This window comes from Hordeum vulgare, chromosome 1H, assembly GCF_904849725.1.
Source record: "Hordeum vulgare subsp. vulgare chromosome 1H, MorexV3_pseudomolecules_assembly, whole genome shotgun sequence".
Classification (NCBI taxonomy): Eukaryota; Viridiplantae; Streptophyta; class Magnoliopsida; order Poales; family Poaceae; genus Hordeum; species Hordeum vulgare.
This window is the reverse complement of record NC_058518.1, coordinates 42088360-42101433: the sequence shown is the minus strand read 5'-3', so window position 1 is coordinate 42101433 and position 13074 is coordinate 42088360.

Below are 13074 nucleotides of genomic sequence, written 5' to 3'. Positions count from 1 at the left end.
AAGGGACCAAATCCTAACAGATAACGTGCAGCACTGATTGCACTCGCTCCAGCGAAAGTTTGTATCTTCACTTCTCTCTCTCTCTCTCTCTCTCTCTCTCTCTCTCTATATATATATATATATATATATATATATATATATATATATATAAAGCATGTGCTGACTTGATGCATTAATTGTTTTGGTATGCACATATATTAACGCTTCTTTCTTCTTTTAGCCCTTCGGATCGAGCCAAACTTCCGTAAGGAGACGAGGCCCGAAGAAAAGGTTGCGCCAGGATGAAAGGTTCACGATCACAAAAGTCATGGAAAATATCCAACCGATTGCTCCCACGCGGACCAAGAACGCATTTGTACATTAGTGCGGAGTTGTTGTTAGGGACAACGTCCAGTCACAATCCACGGATGGAATAAGAAGAAGGACCCTGAAGTTTCTTATGTCCATGATAGACTGAAAGATGATCTTTGGACCTCGCTGATGACAAATTTCAGCCTACCGCCAAAGGAGGATCCGAATAACCCAGTTATAGAGTGAAAGGTCAAGGCATTTGCTCTTAAGAAGATCGAAGAACTATTCAAGAACTGAAGGAAACATTTGAACACAAAGTTTGTCAAGAAAGACGAGACTCCAGAGTTCATCGGTCAATATGAGAATATCAGAGATCACTGGTCCGCATTTGTGGCCTACAAGAAATCGAACAAGGGTAAGCAAAGGTCTGATACAAACAAGCGAAATGTTGCACTGAAGAAGTATCACCATACCACGGGGTCAGGTGGCTACAGCAAAGCCCGGCCGTTGTGGGACAAAGCTGAGCAAGACCTGCTTGCTAAAGGGGTCCAACTAGCGACATTGCACTGGCCACATCGGTCAACGACTTGGTTCTTCGGGGTTGGGGGAACTTTGGACCCAGAATAACGGAAGTATGTTTGGACGAACGAACAACTTGCAATACCCATTACCAAGCTTGAGGAGGCAATCAAGGCAGCGCAGGAAGGGACGTTCATTCCCGACAAAGAGAAGGACAAACAGACAGAGGCCCTCGGGAATCCTGAACACCGTGGACGAACACGAGACACAACACGCTCCGTTCCATGGGTGCATGGGTTTCCCGACAACGATGGTTATAGAAGCCGACATAGAAATAAAAAAGAGGAAGCAACCGAAATGCAGAAGCTCGGTGCAAGATTAGTGATGATAGAGGAACTTGAGAGCGAGCGAGCTACCGGCCAACCATCTCAGCGGCACGAAGATCCTTCCTTGGACGCTGCCACAAAAGCTACCCCACCATCTCAGCGAAGAAGCAGCATGGCTTCCACGGAGCTCATTCAGCCCGATTCCACGGCTCCTCGGTACCCCGTGGATAGTATCACGGAGGCTGAACATTGTGTGCTAATGGCAAAATGCCAGAACCTGATCTTGAAGGCGGCACTCGGCTCTGTTCTACCTCCTTGAGGTGAGGGAACTTTCCATTGCCGTCCGATTCCACATGGCTATGCTATTGTGATGGTGGATGAAATAATGGAGGGATTTGAGGAGCTGGAGCTTGACTACCTACACATGAAGGGGAGATTCATGTGGAAAATGCTTTAAGGTCTACATGACTATGGAGAAAGGAGTACATCAAGCTTCCAAACTGGTTGCCTGAGCAGACTGATCAGCGGACTCCGCCTCCTCCGGCGTGAGCGCACTCCGCATCCTCCTCTTTCACCTCCTCTGGCGCGTGAACGCACTCCGCCTCCTCCGGCACGTGAGCACACTCCGCCTCCTTCGGCGCATGTGCACACTCCATCTCCTCCTCCTCGCCTCCTCCGGCGCGTCAGCAACGGCGAACGCCGACACTCCGGCGGCTAGCAGTACAACAGGCGGGAAGAAATTCAAATTTGGTCCAAACCTCAAGGCTCCTCGAAAGTTACCATATAAGATGACTAAGGAGGAAACCATGGAAATCGTGGATACCCATAATAAGGCCCATTTTGCACCGAAACGTCCACCTCCCGAGGAAACGATAGATCAGATGGAAGTGAAGCGCACTCTGGATGCCCTTAAGCGACCACCACCACCTCCACCGGAATCCAACTATGACTGTTGTATTAAAAAGACATATGCTGAAGCGTGGCGGTCGGGAAGTACTACCAATGATGCAAGATTAGCAGAACGAAGAAGTGCGAAAAAAATTCTCCAGCTCAGCGAACAGGAGAATCAATCGTGCTCCCCTCTCAAGGTGTCTAGCGATATCACTAATCATACGGTGCTACTGCCCGGTACCAATCTTGGTGATTACGTGGGCGATGAAGTACAGTTTGAAACGGCTGAGGTAGTAGATACCTTTAGATACGAGCACGGGAATCCTCTCGTCAAACCTGATCAGCTCTCTCGTCTAACAACGATGATGTGAAGATTGCATCAGTATTACTTGGAAAGCTGCAGGAAGTCTAGGAAAGCTAGTTTGATGGTGAGAATTAAAGAGGAGCACGACTTCATTGGAGTCGACCTGATGCCTGTTGAATATGTGGAATCTATACTTATACTAATTAGCCACTTTCTAGAAATTCCCACGTTAATTAGAAAATACGAACCGTTTATTTGGTGGGACCAAATTATTACGGTCTAGATTAATCCATCTACTTGAAAATTCACATGATAAAAAAGATATATTTACGGTCATTTATTTGGTGGGGCCGAGTTATAATGGTCGAGATTTCATCTTGAACGCCTGTTAAAATTGGCATCAAATTATTTTTCTAGGTCCCCTCTTCACGTGTTCAAGAAAAGAAAAAGGTCTCCTCTTCATCTCCAGTTATATCACGTTATGGAAAAGTGTCCAGCTATATCACGTTAGGGAAATAAAGTAAGTTTGCATCATTGCCGTTCACACGCCGATGATGTACACCGATGGCCTAGGTCAGGTATGATCATAGTCCTTGCCATCTGTTGTCTCTATGGTGTGTATTAGTAGCAAAAACAAATCGATCTCTATTATACCCTTACGTATGTAGTTCCTCGGCCGAGCGTACGGAGTACGATCAAGTGCATGTTCAGGAGGTTGTGTACGTGCATATTCAGGTCAATCAAGTAGGCCACTACTTGTGCATCTCGCTGGACGAGCTGGCGTGCAAACTTCATGTTGAATAGGGTCGGGAAGGAATAAGTCATTTTGCATCATTGCGGTATTTCACACGCCGACGTTGTAGGACAGTATAATCATTATCCTTGCCATCTACCGTCACTATGGCATGTATTAGCAGCCGGAAGAAATCGACCTATTACTACATGTACTGTATGTATGTACGAACTAGGTAGCGCATTATCCAGAGTCAATTAATCAAGCTGCTTCCCAAGTCAGCTTGGTATGTTTACGTGATCCTCTTTTATTTAAAAAAATTAAAAAACAGTGGAAAAGGATGTATCATGATGTTTGTTTGCACCATATGAAAAACTTAGGGTGAATTGCATGCAGAGTCTGGAGTTAGTGAAAATGTTTCTGTAAAGAGTGGTGCCTATGCACCCTTACGAAAAAGATCTATAAAATGTATTTCCCATGAAGAACACACCATACATGATGAAAAATAAATTAAGTTCCTAAGTTTGATCAAATATATTTTTCCTATAATTTATATTGCATACAAATAAGTGAGGACTGATCGTAAGCTATCCATTCGAATAGTCTAATAGGGCACAAGAAACATATGATGTTTTCGTAAAAAAATGTAAGAACATCTTATGCGTGGTTTGTGATTATAAATAAAAGTTTTGTACACGCGGGTTTAATATTTTGTGATTCATAAAAATAGTTAAGGGCATATGGACTGCAAACGTTTTTCTCCATGCTGCAAATAGTAAACAAATTCAAAAATAAATGAAGTCCCTCTAAATTTAGATTGTGAAAAATACTAAACATGTAAACGTCCACTACATATATGAATCATTTTATTAAAAATATTTTACTTACAGGTTAATAAAAATATATTTATGCATGGTTCAGAAATAGCAACACGTATGGATGCATGATATTTCAGTTTAACATACACATCAAAATGTTGTGTAACATACAAATACCAATCTCATAAAGTTTAAAGTTAGGAAGTACTCATGTACATATAATTTATTTTTAAAACTTTGACCTCCACATATTTGTTGTATGAGTTTAAAGGTGACATATTTGGATTCCACATAGTGTCATCATATATTAGCAATGTCATTCGGTTTTAGATACTGGATTTAGCAAGCACACAACACGATCACACAATTAATAAAAGGATAAACATATTAAAAAATCCTGAATATATTTTATCTTTTCTAGACTAAGACGTATTACCCAATAATTTACAGTAAAGATATTGAACAATTTATATAGGGAACTTAAATGATAAATATACAAATGTTCACTTTTGGTGAATTAAGGTAACATAAACACATCGTTAGCATATTTATGATAAACGATAAAATGTCTCTACACACTCTTTTAGTATATTTTTTCTTTGTAGAAAACGAGTGTGAAGTCATGTATGAGTCTAATCATTTTGCTCACTGGTTCAAATAGGCTACAAATTCAAAGACAAATTAAGTCCCTCCCTTAAAATGCATAGCAATACGATGCAATATTATTGCAATATAATTCTTAAAGAAATCATATATGAAAATTATATCATAAAAAATCATTCAAAATATTATATCCGTATTTCTAGATGGTAGCCAACATGTGTTTTTTGCATCTTATTACTTCCATTGATTAAAATTATGCTATAATTACTGTTCTTAAATTTATTTGTAATAAATATTGCATGAAGTAAATTTTAATACAAGATAAATAAGATACATCTATCTGAAATAGGCTAGCCCATGCGGATGCACGAGTTTACGACTAGTTATTTTAGTTATTCAATCAAAAGGCCCTCGACAAACAACTCCTCACTTGCTACTATTTGTAACTATTACTTGTGTAATTAAGTCTCTAGTTGAGCTCGTTCATTGCATGCATATATAATTATCCTGACTATATTATGCAGATTGAAGATCGTCAAATGCAAAGAAGGACAAATCTATGACATTGGGTTCATTAGCCCAAATACCGTAAATGAATGGTCGGTAGAAAAAAGAGTTGAAGATACCGAGGAAAACTTGCTAAAAGCATTCATTCGACATCAAAACAAAAGGGAAATACTCTTTCCTTACAACTTCAAGTGAGTGATACTCTCTTGTGCATATTCGGTTTCGCTTACTCAAGGTTAAGTACTGTAATTGATGAGTTATGCGTGCGCAGGTTCCACCTTATTCTGCAATACATTAAGCTTGACAGGGGAGTAGTAATTGTCTTCGACTCGAGAGTAAAGATCCCAAGGATTATGGGGCCATGACTGCAATGTTCTAGAAGTAAGTTCAATCAATACCGGGACCATATTGGCAACTTTCGTTCATTTCCTGATATCAAGTAATCATTTTCTTTGTCTCGCAGGGTTTGAAAAAGTTCACCGGAATGGTTCTGGGTCTGAATAACGAGCTGTGATTTACACACCCCAAAGTAAGTAGTACTAGCTAGTTCTGTGCATCTCTCATTGATTCTAGTTTCAGTACCATTTTCATGCTTGATTATCAGCTTGATTGAACTCTATTCTCATAAAGTGTTTGTGGTAGGCCCCGGGAATAATTTATGTGGATACTACATTTGCAAGTTCATTCATAACTCGACCATTGAGTGGGGCATAACTCCACGACAATTAGAAGTACGTAAACAATATTCACAATTTTATTTTATTACCATCAATTGTGTTGAGTTTCATTCATATATATGTATATACCCTAGATCTGGCAGATGCGGGATGAACTCCTACCACATGATCGCATACGAGCAATTCAAGAGGAATTGGCGGAATTCTTTCTTGACCACATCATAAATGAAAAGGGATAATACCATACAGAAATTCAATGGGAGTTTGGCGCTTGATGATGTCAGGATGTTATATTGTATATGTGTAGTAGCGTCGGACAGATATACGAAAACTTGTTGTTCGACCAAGCACGAAGAAAGAGAGGTCACTTTTCTCTATATATGTTCTTTCATTTGTGTAATTAATGGTTCCTTCATTTGCTTACTAGCTAGCGTCGAGTTCTCTCTTATGTAGTAGCTACCGTCGACCAAGCATGGAGAAAGAGAGGTCACTTCTCTCTATATGTAGTAGCTAGCTAACACAATGTGAAACCCCTAAAACCCTCCAAAACCCCTAACCCCCCCCCCCCCTTCAAAAAAACCCAATGCCTGCGAGCTACTGACGCGTGGCTGCCTGTTGATCCCGGTTGGTATTACGAATTGGGACTAAAGGTCCTCCTACATGGGCACCCCACGGCGGCCACGTGGACCTCCTTTAGTCCCAGTTCGTAAGCCAATCGGGAGTAAAAGTAATGGGCATTAGTCCCTATCGTTTTGTCCCGTTTCACTAGTAGAAAACAGGGCTATCGTTCGGCTCTCGCCAGCCCATTAGTCCCGGTTCTTCAAGAACCGGGACCAATGGGGGGTATTAGACCCGGTTCGTGAGCCCAGGGGGCCGGCTGGGGCCTCGTGGGCATTGGTCCCGGTTCGTGTAGAACCATTTGTCCCGGTTCGAGCCACGAACCGAGACCAATGGTCCTCGCTGCTGGCCCACGACCATTGGTCTCGGTTTGTGGCATGAACCGGGACAGAAGGGGTGGCTTTAGTCCCGGTTCATGCGACGAACCGGTACAAATAAGTTGCCTATATATACCCATCGCCGCGGCAGAGCACTCTGTTTTTTTTTGGCCGGTGAGGGGAGGGCATTTCGGTGCTCTAGCTCACCTCCTATGCACATGAGGTGTTCGATGAAATGCCCGAGCCACACTAGTTAAGCTTTCCCCTCTCGAATATCGACCTAGGAGCTTCATTTTTCCCGAGATTTGTCTAGATTTAGGAGTCCGTCACGCCCCGTCCCCGTTTTCACCGCCGTTGATCGCCTGCGCCGATCTCGTCGTTGGCACCACCGTGGTGAGCCTCTTGTTCTTATCTTCTTTATGATACTTATCTGATTTTCTTACTTTAGATAGATATTTGTCTGATTTTCTTAATTTTGACACACATAATTATATGTAATGCACACAGATGAACCGGCAATGGATGTATGGTGACAGACACACCTCCGAGTACATTAAGGGCGTGCATATTTTCTCCAAGTGGCTGAGGCAAACAAGCAGAATGGTTTTATGTGTTGTCCATGCAGTAAATGTGGGAATATGAAGTCTTACTCTGACCGGAAAATCCTTCACACCCACCTGCTTTACAAGGGTTTCATGCCACACTATAATGTTTGGACGAGGCACGGAGAAATAGGGGTTATGGTTGAAGAGGGCGAAGAAGAAGAGGACGATGACAACTATGTGCCCCCTGAATACGGTGATGCTGCAACGGGGGGAGCTGCTGAAGATCAAGAGGAACCAGACGATGTGCCCGATGATGATCTCCGTCGGGTCATTGTCGATGCAAGGACGCAATGCGAAAGTCAAAAGGAGAAGCTGAAGTTCGATCGCATGTTAGAGGATCAAAAAAAAAGTTGTACCCCAATTGTGAAGATGGCAACACAAAGCTGGGTACCGTACTGGAATTGATGCAGTGGAAGGCAGAGAATGTTGTGCCTGACAAAGGATTTGAGAAGCTACTAAAAATATTGAAGAATAAGCTTCCAAAGGATAATGAATTGCCCGACAGTACGTACGCGGCAAAGAAGGTCGTATGCCCTCTAGGATTGGAGGTGCAGAAGATACATGCATGCCCTAATGACTGCATCCTCTATCGCGGTGCGTACGAGGATTTGAACGCATGCCCGGTATGCGGTGCATTGCGGTATAAGATCAGACGAGATGACCCTGGTGATGTTGACGGCGAGCCCCGCAGGAAGAGAGTTCCTGCAAAGGTGATGTGGTATGCTCCTATAATACCACGGTTGAAACGACTGTTCGGAAACAAAGAGCATGCGAAGTTGATGCGATGGCACAGTGAGGACCGTAAGAAAGACGGAAAGTTGAGAGCACCCGTTGACGGGTCGCAGTGGAGAAAAATCGAGAGAGAGTACTGGGCTGAGTTTGCACGTGACCCTAGGAATGTATGGTTTAGTTTAAGCGCGGATGGCATTAATCCTTTCGGGGAGCAGAGCAGCAATCATAGCACCTGGCCCGTGACTCTATGTATGTATAACCTTCCTCCTTGGATGTGCATGAAGTGGAAGTTCATTATGATGCCAGTTCTCATCCAAGGCCCTAAGCAACCCGACAACGACATTGATGTGTACCTAAGGCCATTAGTTGAAGAACGTTTACAGCTATGGAATGGAAACGGTGTACGTGCGTGGGATGAGCACAAACAGGAGGAATTTAACCTGCACGCGTTGTTGTTTGTAACCATCAACGATTGGCCCGCTCTCAGTAACCTTTCAGGACAGACAAACAAGGGATACCACGCATGCACGCACTGTTTAGCTGACACCGAAAGTATATACCTGGGGAGCTGCAGGAAGAATGTGTACCTGGGCCATCGTCGATTTCTTCTGACCAACCATCAATGTCGAAAGAAAGGCAAGCATTTCAAAGGCGAGGCAGATCACTGGAAGAAGCCCGCCATGCGTACCGGTGATCACGTACTTGCTATGGTCAATGATTTACACGTAATCTTTGGAAAGGGTCCCGGCGGACTAGCTGTTCCGAGTGACGTTGGGGGACACGCACCCATGTGGAAGAAGAAATCTATATTTTGGGACCTACCCTACTGGAAAGACCTAGAGGTCCGCTCTTCGATAGACATGATGCACGTGACGAAGAACCTTTGCGTCAACCTGCTAGGCTTCTTGGGCGTGTATGGGAAGACAAAAGATACAGCTGAGGCACGGGAGGACCTGCAACGTTTGCACGAAAAAGACGGCATGCCTCCAAAGCAGTATGAAGGTCCTGCCAGCTACGCTCTTACCAAAGAAGAGAAGGAAATCTTCTTTGAATGCATGCTTAGTATGAAGGTCCCGACTGGCTTCTCGTCGAATATAAAGGGAATAATAAATATGGCAGAGAAAAAGTTTCAGAACCTAAAGTCTCATGACTGCCACGTGATTATGACGCAACTGCTTCCGGTTGCATTGAGGGGGCTTCCACCGGAAAACGTCCGATTAGCCATTGTGAAGCTATGTGCATTCCTCAATGCAATCTCTCAGAAGGTGATCGATCCAGAAATCATACCAAGGCTAAGGAGTGATGTGGTGCAATGTCTTGTCAGTTTCGAGTTGGTGTTCCCACCATCCTTCTTCAATATCATGACGCACGTCCTAGTTCATCTAGTTGATGAGATTGTCATTCTGGGCCCCGTATTTCTACACAATATGTACCCCTTTGAGAGGTTCATGGGAGTCCTAAATAAATATGTCCGTAACCGCGCTAGGCCAGAAGGAAGCATCTCCATGGGCCATCAAACAGAGGATGTCATTGGGTTTTGTGTTGACTTCATTCCTGACCTTAAGAAGATAGGTCTCCCTAAATCGCGGTATGAGGGGAGACTGACTGGAAAAGGCACGCTTGGAGGGAGACAATAATATGCAGGGACGGATATTCTTGGTCCGAAGCACACTGCACAGTTCTACAGAACTCTACCTTGGTGACCCCTTATGTCGATGAACACAAGAACAGTCTGCGCTCCAAACACCCGGAGCAGTGCGACGACTGGATTACATGTGAACACATCACGACTTTCAGCAGTTGGTTGGAAACACGTCTCAGAGATGAAAACACTGTTTGTGATGAGCTATACTCGTTGTCCAGGGGACCATCTTCGACTGTTACGATTTGGAAAGGATACGAGATAAATGGGAATACATTTTACACTATCGCCCAAGATCAAAAGAGCACCAACCAAAACAGCGGTGTCCGCTTTGATGCAGCCATCGAGAGGGGAAATGACACATATTATGGTTACATAGTGGACATATGGGAACTTGACTACGGAGTAGATTTCAAGGTCCCTTTGTTTAAGTGCAAATGGGTCAATCTGTCAGGAGGCGGGGTATAGGTAGACCCACAGTACGGAATGACAACAGTGGATCTGAACAATCTTGGGTACACTGACGAACCGTTCGTCCTAGCCAATGATGTGGCACAGGTTATGTATGTGAAGGACATGTCTACCAAACCGAGAAAAAGAAAAAATAAGGAAGCGAATACATCATACGATGAGCCAAAGCGCCACATAGTTCTTTCAGGAAAAAGGGACATCGTGGGAGTGGAGGGCAAGACAGACATGTCCGAAGATTATGAGAAGTTTCATGAAATTCCTCCCTTCAAAGTCAAGGCTGACCCAAGCATCCTGATAAATGATGAAGATTATCCATGGTTACGGCGCAATAAGGAAAGGACACAAGCAAAGAAAAAGTGAAGACTTTATCCACAACTATTATGATGATACCATGCCAACTTTCAACCTTTTTGTAGTTCATTTGAAATGCATGTTGTAACACACAGGTGAGCACTGCGCTTCTCCCTTCATCGTCTCTACACTCACGACTTATAAACCGCTGCGAATGCCTCTCGCTTGGCGAGTGGGACTAAAAAAAAGCTGCAGAAATAATCAACTAAAAAACTCTTTTACCGGTTCATGCCACGAACCGGTACTAAAAGGTGCTCGTGGGGCCCAGCCTTAAAACCTGTACCAAATAAAATGCCTTTGTACTAAAATTATATAGAATTTTGTTCAAAACATTAAGAGCAAACAGAATTATCATAGAAGAAAATAAATAAGTAATTAATTTTTTTTACAAACTTTAATAGCAAAAAGAATTATCGTAAAAGAAAATAAATAAGTAATTAGAAACAAAAAAGAAAGCAAAAAAACTGGGAAAAAATAAAATAAAGGAATCAACTAAAAAGCTTTTAAAAACTCTAGTATTATTGAAACTAAAATTATATAGAATTTTGTTACAAACTTTAATAGCAAAAAGAATTATCATAAAAGAAAATAAATAAGTAATTAGAAACAATAAAAAATAAAAAAAATAAGTATTTTGTTGTAAGTAGAAACAAAACAAAATAAGCTAACTAGCACTTTGAATTTAAGTAGAAACAAAACAAAAAACAAAACAAAAATAATGGAAAAAGTTAAAAAATAGATTCGAATTTAGAGAGGAATTCAACCTAAATTCAAAGTGCTAGTTAGCCTAACTAGCTATTTGAATTTAAAGTGCTAGTTAGCCTAACTAGCTGTTTGAATTTAGGCTGAATTTTGTCTCTAAATTCGTACCGCTCGACATTGCAGCGGCGGCGGAGCTTATAAACAAGCTCGGCAGCCCTTCGCTTGGCGAGGTGGGACTAAACAGCCAACCGCACCGCGGCTGTGGCAGGCACATGCCTTTAGTCCCGGTTGGTGGCTCCAACCGAGACCAAAGGCCCCTCTTTAGTCCCGGTTGGTGGCACCAACCGGGACTAAAGGCCTCTGCTTCCCGCCCTTTGGGCTGCCGAAAAGAGGCCTTTGGTACCGGTTGGTGTCACCAACCGGGACCAATGCAATCCTTTAGTCCCGGTTGGTGCCACGAACCGGGACCAATGCTTCTGCTATATAAGCCAACACTTTGGACATTTTCAGATTTGACGGCGCCGCGAGCTCATCCACGGCGCCGTCAGGCTGCCCCGTCGCCGTCGCCGTCGCCCGTCGCCCTCCGCCCCCCAAGCCCACGCCGTCGCCCGTCACCGTCGCCCTCCGCCCCCCGCCGCCGTCGTCGTCGCCCTCCGCCGCCCCCGAGCCGTCGCCCGTCACCGTCGTCGTCGCCCTCCGCCCCCCGCCGCTGTCGCCATCTCCCTCGCCGCCCACGCCGTTGCCCCGGCCACCCCCAATGTGAGCCGCCGCCGCCATGGCTCTGTTTTTTTTATTTATTGTTTTTAATTTTTGATTTGTAACATTTGATTTCTATATACATATATAGTTGTAGAATGCTCATTTCATGCATGTATGTTTGCATTTTTCATATATGTATGTTTGCAGAGACCGGGGGTCTTAACCTCCTTTTCAAACAAAAATATACCCATATGACCAACGTCTGATGGGTAGCGTGAGTCTTTGCCTTCTTTGTGTGCGATATTTGGCACAAATATGGCCTCAAATCAAAAAAGGTTCAACAAAAAAGTTGTTTGTATCACCCACACATATATATATATATATATATATATATATATATATATATATATATTTGAAATTGGGCACACCTCCATCCGAGATCATATGTGGACTATGGTAACCAAAAATGAAATTGTTGTCTCAACCATACTTAAATCCGAGTTCGGTTAATTTTTAAAGAATGTTTAAAGGATTTGGAATACGTCCATTTTATGGGAAGTCCAGCAACATCATAAATAGATGTGAGGTCACGGTGCATTGAACAACACATAGCAAAATATTCAATCAACCACTTTTTACATTTATATACCTTTTTATCTCTCCCTTGTTTATATGCTTTCACTTTCTTCATTGTTCGTCATTCTTGCTATGAATAGATCATCAGCATGTGTTTCTTATCCGATATACCCAACCACTTTGTGCAGTGGCCAATAATTCATATGGTGTTTCTAGATCGTTCAGTGAGTATACTCTATCAACCATCCCTAGTTTTCTCATTCATGCATCTAATTACATGCAAAGGACGATTCAAACTAATATCCACTAGTCAACAACCCGTGCATTTGCACGGGCTAGTTTTAATGCATGCTTACTTAGCAATGGTCTCGTGAAAGTATATTGATTTTGGAAATAGTGGTTAGTTTATACTTGTCATATTTTTTTGTTATGTGTGTAGTTCCTTCAAAACAAATGTGAAAACCAACGTGCTAATTTTTGTGGGTATCTTAAAACGGAAATCAAATGCTTTATAATTTTAACATTTAAATGAAATATAATAAAGCATAGAATAGTTTCATTCAACGTATTGATTTTGTTATTTTTTTTAGTTCATTTTACGATGCCTATACCGCATCCTCGTCGTCGACTCGGTGGAGGACACCTGCTTGATCAGAGGGGCCATGTACGGGACTGGGCCCCGCCCGGCTGGT